Raw genomic sequence first — 7868 nt, 5'->3', positions numbered from 1 at the left:
TGGCGCTAAATTATGATACTGCTATCTTTCAAGGTAACTTGTGAGAAGATGGCTGATACGGTGACCGACATTCAAGCCTCTATCGATTTACTTTCTCAAAAGTATGATTCTATGCTCTCTACTGTGACTACTCATCAAACCGAAGTGTCTCAGCTACGGGCTCAAGTCGAGTCACTTACCGGTACAGTCGCCCGTCAGGCTGAAATTCTAGACCAACCGATGGTGCAAATAAATGAACTTGAGCAATATGACAGTCATTGCAATTTTGAAATCCATGGCCTCCCTTTGAAACCTGGCGTAGACTTCAAGTCCTTCATGTGTGACTTAGCTGGAGAACTGGGCTTAATTAACTTTCAGGAAGATGGAATTTGCAGGATACACCGCTTACCGAGCTAGAATATATCTAGCACTAGCCCGCCTTTCTCGTGCAAGTACAGAACGCTTCAGTGAAAGAGAAATGGTTTCGCGCTCGGAAAGGTCTCCCGGATTTTGCTTAGCCGACAAGTTTCCTTGTGTGTTCGTTAACGAAAACCTGACGCGGATCAACCGGGAGCTCTTCCGGTTGGCCCGCTCCAAAGCAAAGGAATATGGATATAGGTTCGTGTGGACGATAAACGAAAATGTTCTGGCGAGAAAGTCTGAGGGAGCACCTTTCATTCGAGTTGAAAAATTCTCGGATTTGGATAAGATGCCAGACATGCCTGACATAGAAAGTGTCAAATGCACTGACTTTGCGTGTGTAAATAGTTTTTTTTTTCCTGATGCCTCTACCAGCAGTTTTAAAGTTGCGCCTGTGAACATTCGCAGCCTTCGGAAACATTGGAATCAGTCTTGTGCCATCACTTCATCATCTCACCTAACGTTCGATGTGTTTGTACTTAATGAATTTATTATTTCTTCCGAGAGCATTCCACAGTATTCATTGCCGGGTTACGAAGTCTTTTGTACACGTGTCCAACGAGAAAAGGACGAGGCATCGCAGTTTTTATAAATAACTGATGGGCAGCTTCACAGTTAACTTTCACCTCTACCAGTCAAGGAAATTGTCGTGTAGTTGGCGTAACCAAAAAAATGTAGCAGTTTTACCCGAAAGGCGAAGCAACAATTGCGATAGCAAACTAGTAGAGAGCTTTACGGAGTAAAGATAGTGGTTTTATCAGCTGTATAAACTTGGATATGCAGCAGTACCAGCAACGCGCAGAACTGTTGCCGACGCCGTTGGCGTTTCGCCCGCTTCCGCACCGAAAGCGCGAAGCGTTCGTGACTGTTGCCGGTGCCTCTGGGGACGGCTCTGATGTTTTCGACAAGATCAGAACGGGGCACTCTTCGAGCAGCGTCGGAAGTCTTTACCACCTTCTCGCCTCGCAACGTTTTTATATAAATACGCATTTGGTGCCGCAGCTAAACGTCCCTCCCTTCCCTCCCGTTCCCCCACGTTGTTCGCGCGACGGAACAAGTCGCGTTTATTCTCCGCCGTGCGTTCGCTCACCGTGAAAGCACGCCTCCCTCGCGCGATTTCAGTCGCACATAAAGCATACGGCGTGCGGCGACGCTTTCATCGCCGTTGGACTCCATACGGAACCTCATGGCGACGCCGACGGCAGACATCCACTTGGAGTGTCCATATATTTGATATCGCAATAAAAACGCCAGGCTAAACATTGAATGCAAACAGCATATCTCCTTTGAAATGAGGCATACAGCATACAGCTCAGCACTCGTTTTCAAAAGAAAAACCACTAAACGAGCATCAAAACCACATGACGGATGATAAGGCAAGTGTGAACAATTGGAACACCCTCCGACGCGTTCCCGTAAAGATTAGGTTTGCAGCTGCTCCGAAAGTGGTTGACGTCATTCAATACCCTCGTGTGAAGTGCAAACAGTATAATGTATGCTAATGACATCTGCGAATAATGCGAAAGCATGTTCCTTCTCCCGCATATGTTTGCCATTAAAGATTACGGTTGTGTAAGCTACTCCGAGTGGAAAGTACCCAACAGCATAGAAACCACGTAGTGACGTCACCACGGTCTAGCAATTCATTCAGTTCATTCCAGGCTACCATGGGTAGACCACGGAAAGTAAAGACGCCAGAAGAACACCGTGAAGATAATGTCGTTGTGAAGTAATAAAGGGTGTGGTTTAGTACCATTTCACTTGACTCTGGTTTCACCCTTTGTAGAGCCACGTGTATGAATTCGAATGACGTCACAATGGGTAATCGTTGTGTGTGTCCTTTATAGCTTCGCTGTCCAACCACCTTTACAGCGTGCATTGGAGCCACAGTTTTTTTTTTCCTTTTCCCACTCTGAAGTGATATCGCTGCGCTTGAGCACACCTGCTTTTTCGGTGATTCTGTCATTGGTTTACCGACCTCCCAGTTTCAATGCGCTGCTTTTCTTGCCGAACTCGATTCCACATTGTCAACCTTATCGCTTGAAGAGCACGTCTGTATCATAGGTGATATCAATATTGACCTTTTGCGTCCCACTGTAGGCTTGGTTGCAGATTCCCTCGATAGCCGTTCCAAATGGGGCTTGGAATGTGTCATTTATCGAGCGACTCGTGAGGAATTTTTGGCCGGTAAGCTTGCCGTGTCCTGGATTGATCACGTTATCGTTCTCGCTAAGAATCTAGCCGTAAAATCCACTATAGTAGAAACTAAAGTTTCTGATCCTTACTTCGTTTGTGGCTCAATGAGTTATCCAGGTACTGCAACAGCACCCACAGATTCTAAAAAAAACTAAGGGCTTGATCCGAAATACTTGATAAGCTGGTGGCTCAATATGACTGGAAATCTTTTTTAGTAATAGTGTCTCCTGCTGACCTATATGACAAGCTCGTAGACGTGTTCAAGAACCTAAAACAAAGTGCTACACGAACAATACATATCAAACAACGTAACGTGGATAAGAAGTGGATGTCGTTTGACATACTCACTGCAACAAAATGAAAGAGTCTTACTTCGGGCCCAATGCAAGCGTGCCCCGAATTGTGCAGATCTACGGATCAAGTTTAAGCAGTTGAGAAATAAAGTTCATGCCATGATCCGCTCCGCAAAGCGAACACATATTCCAGACAAATTTGAGGCTGCTGGTTACAGTAGTAAGAAAACATGGTCGTTAATTAACAGCTTTAGAGGCGCTAATACGCGAGCTAATATAATGAATTATTTTCGTTCCAGTTTATCCAGCGGCAGACACAATGTTGCTGATCAGTTTAACAACAACTTTTTTGGTGTAATGAGAAACACAAACTTACAGGTAGGTTTCTATACTTTGCATCACAGCATTAGTTAATTGGCATATCTGCCTCAAATTTCTCACGACGAGCTATGATCGATTATTTGCAGTTTAAAATATAATAGAGCTCCTGGCATTGATGGTATTTCCATTAATGACTTGTGCAGAACATATGAATATATCCAAGAGCTTTTGCTAGCACTACTGAATCGCATAATTTCATGTGGTGAAATTCCTGTAAAACTGAAAACAGTAAGTGTTGTACCTCTTCATAAAAGCGGTGCACGTAATAAAATTGAAAATTATCGCCCGATTTCAATTCTGCCTTCTATTGCTCAAATACTAGGAAAACACTTATTGCTAACGGTGACAAGCTTTCTGGACGCCCAGAGCTTTTTGTCGCCTAGTAAGTCTGGTTTCCGGCCCGGCAAAACCACTGAAACCCTTCCGGAAGATTTCTCTGATCAGTTGAATGTAGCTTTCGATAATAAAAAAATGCTTGTGCGGTCCTTCTTGGTTGTAGCAAGGGTTTTGACAGTGTTCATCATGGTCTGTTGTTAAATAAGCTTTACTTGTTAGGATTTCGGAGTGCTTTCTGGTAGTTAGCAAATTTCCTTCGGGATAGGCTCGCCTCAGTTGGGCAAGTTCATAGCGCATTCTCAATTATTAATGCTGGAGTTCCGCAGGGATCTATACTCAGCCCATTATTATTATTATTTTTGTAAATGACCTCTATAGCATGATGCCCGTTTCCCTTATCAATACGCCGATGACACGGTGATCGTAACTTCTGCCAACAGCTACTATGATGCGATTGCTTCTTTACAGTCTGCTGCCACAAAGCTATGGACTGGTTCCGAAATAACCTAATCAATGTAAATGTATCTAAGACGCAATTAATCTGCTTCCATAATCATTTGCGGAAAGTAGCCTTTGACTATCCTTTTATTTTGCATTATTCAGATTGCTCATCTTGTTCTTGTAGACCATTACAGTATTCATCTGTTGTAGAATATGTTGCTTTATATCTTGACAGTGACCTTTCTTGGAACAGCCACCTTGCATACGTTTGCAAAGAACTTCGGGCCGTTCCATGTCTACTGTACAATATAAGATATTACATGCCCTTATCGGTAACGGTAAGGAAAACGATACCACAGGTTTAGGCTACAGTCTGCTGCGGTATGGAATAGCAATTTACGGGCACTGTGCTCTTCGCTGCCACAGCTGAATGAATGCAATACTGCACTCCCTCTTAAAGAGTATCTTATGATCTGAGCCTGAATGCGGACGCAGACCGTTTCAAATACTTTCGTTGCCAAATTCCAATGATCTTTAATGTGTTTTTGATATGTTCGTGCATGTGATTTAGCAATACCTTTGCACCATGACGGTCTGATTGGGTGTATGGTTATCATCTTATGGTCTTTTTGTTCACAGTCATTGCTGTGTTTCTGTGTTTCATTATGCTCAATGGAAATTCTTTTCATAGACATTGTATAAATTTTATTAACTTCTTTTCTCGTATGCTATACTCGAGTTCGCTGCTTATAAATATTCTATTGAAGTACAGTGTGTGGTTTTGCTACCTGCCAGGCTTTGCCGCTCAACCTTCACAGGCATTGGCAGGCCTGTATGAATGTACCTATTTTATTATTTCACTAAAAGTATTGCTATTATAATAATAATAATATTATTATTATTATATTATTATTATTATTATTATTATTATTATTATTATTATTATTATTATTCAATGCCAATAAACATGTTTTCATTGTGAAAAATTATTGGGAACCTTATTTTACGGACATTAACCCTCGTGCATGTTCCTACGAAGCGATATTACAGGACGACGGAGAAAACCGCCACGTGTGGAAACAAAACCTTCATCAAACGTGGGGCTTTATCAGTAAACACTAATCAATCACCGCGATTGCCTATGGCAACCAGCCGTCCACATCCAAGAAAGTCAGTTCCTTTTCTGATAAAGACACAGAGATTTACTGAGACGTGCACACTCCTCTTGTTTCATTTGTGCCACTTCGACTATAACCCGATTGCGAAAATCGTTGTGCTTACCGTGGTGGTTCAAGCACTGGCATACAGCCACAACTACAACAATCTATAAGCCAGAAAAGCGTCTCTTTTTTTTGTTCCGTACATTGTTTGCATGTTCTATGAAGGCGGTTCATTAAGCACCTGCCAGTTTGACCGACGTAGCAGGCACAGCAGGGCAAAGGGATCATGTGTACCACTTCGCTCTCACAAGCCACGTAGCGGTTACGGTACCTAATCCTGCACCCTTCTTTCTGTTTTTGACGGGACTGCTCCTCTTCGCCAGTACAGCTAACTTGAGCGGAGTGAAAAACACTACACGAACACCTGCGTGCTGTCCGATCTATTTAAGTCTGTGAGACACTTGATGTTTGAACGGGATTACCACGACTTTGTCGAGTCGTTCCGCGTTCTCACGTACACCGCTGCTTGCTGCGCTGTCTCTGGCATTCTTTTCTCTGCGGATTTTCTCTGAACTGAGACTAGCAGCACCTCCGGTAGCTCGAAGCCTAAAGTTGGCTTCTATGGTATGGTATGGGCGTTCAAGAAGCATCTGCGAATTATGACAGGATGTGCTATGACAGGATGTTGATATGACAGGATGTTTGCTATGACAGGATGTGTCATAGTTGCTATGACAGGATGTGTAAGGTAGCAGTGGTTCATAGCGGAACATGTTTGCTGGCAGCACGCTCCTCGAGAACAGACTGCCTTTAATATGGTGGACGGCTCCTTCGAAGTTGAAGGTCATGATATTCCGCCTTTGCTCGGCACCTGCGACCGACTTGTGATGAACATGGTCCTGACAGGCCTAAAGTGGCAGCTGTGTCTCGTCTACCTGGATGACGTTGTCGTCTTCGCCGAAAACTTGGACGATCATCTCAGGCGACTTGAAACCGTTCTCGAGGCAACTAAGTCGTCCATACTCACCCAGAAGCCGGAAAGTGCTGCTACGTGTCCCAAGGGCTCCTGTTCTTGGGGCCACGTCATCGGCAAGTCCGTAGTTGGTCCTGGCCCGCAGAAGACAGCTATCGTAGCTAAATTCCCGCAGCCCAATCGACAGAAAGCAGTGTGCAGCGTCCTCGGCCTTTGCCTACTATAGGCGCTTCGTCGAGTATATCGGTACACCGAGCCTTGACTCATCTCACGAAATCAGACGTCGAGTTCAAGTGGCAAGCACCGCACGCCGAAACGTTGCAAGAGCCTAAATGATGCCTTGCAGTCACCACCAGTACTCGCCCACTACGATGAAAACACCGATATGAAAATTCTCACCGACGCAAGTAGCGTAGTCCTCTCTCCGTGCTAGTCCACAGGGAAGAGTGACTCAAAAGGGCAACTTTGCGCTAGTCGCTCGATGTACGCGATCGTCGTGCCCTTGCTGATGTGTTTGAACTCCTACTGAAGTTTACCAGCGTCACTTCCGTTTTTTTCCGCCCTGCAATGGAGCGATCCCAGCTGCGACGCAATTGTCACGGTCGAGCAGCAGACGTTTGTCACCCTTGATGAGTCCTTCTACGCTTACGGGTGTTTCAGTGCCTACGGAAATGATGATGCTGCAGCGATGCGGGATGCTGACTTGATCCTCAAGTACACTCAAGGCATGCTGACGGGAAGTCCTCTCCCGCGGTATCGCTTGGTCTGTGGACAACGTTATTGACTTCGACCTCAGGTCGATGACTGCGCCGTGTTGGTTCAGGAAGTCCATGCCGAGAATTATGTCTCACGAGCACTGTTGGATGACAACGAACGTCGCAGGGCAGGCCCGGTCGTGAAATGTAATTCTTGCCGTGCAGATTCCAGTCGGCGTTATCAGGCGTCCTCCACCTCTCCGAATTTGAAGGCCGTCCCTTGAAGTGTTGACTTTTCTAAACTTGACGGCGAACGATCCACTGATGATGGAGTAGTCGGCTCCTGTGTCTACAAGAGCGGGGACTTCGTGGCCGTCGAGGAGCACGTCGAGGTCTGTAATTGTGTGTGCTGCGTTGCAGTTAGGTCTTGGCGTCGGATTACGGCTGCGTCGCGTTGACCTGTGGCTGGTACGTCGCGCCGTTAGGTTTTTTTCGTCGGCGTATTCTTGGCTTCCAGGCTTCATCGGGATGGCGGCGTGTCTTTCCTGTCAAGGTCTGATGGTGGTAAACACGACGCCAGGAACTTTTAGATCATGAAAAGCTTTTATGGGCCATGAGTATGAAATGAATAGATTGATCACCTTCCACACGTACTACAAACACAATAGAAAAAAAAACGTAACACCCAGCAAACTATATACAGTGTCAGTTAATTCGATAATAATGTGACGGAGAGTATTTATTTACAGTAAATGGCTAGCGCTTGTTTATTCAAGACTGCTCAGAGCAAACAGGTTACAGCAAGTTTCAGTCCGACAGGAGAGCCTCTGACCCATCCCCACTACAACGTCGTTGTCTTTGACCTTGCTCGTGACATTCCCTGGCCGATGAAGCACCGTCCCGGTGCTTGTTGTGGTAACAATGGGTTCACAGTTGTAGTGTTTGAGGCGGGAAACATGTACGATGTCACTTCATGGTGTAGCAGTCAATGAGG

The sequence above is a fragment of the Dermacentor silvarum genome, unplaced genomic scaffold (genome assembly GCF_013339745.2).
Source record: "Dermacentor silvarum isolate Dsil-2018 unplaced genomic scaffold, BIME_Dsil_1.4 Seq402, whole genome shotgun sequence".
NCBI classification, from domain to species: Eukaryota; Metazoa; Arthropoda; class Arachnida; order Ixodida; family Ixodidae; genus Dermacentor; species Dermacentor silvarum.
This window is presented reverse-complemented; position numbering follows the sequence as displayed.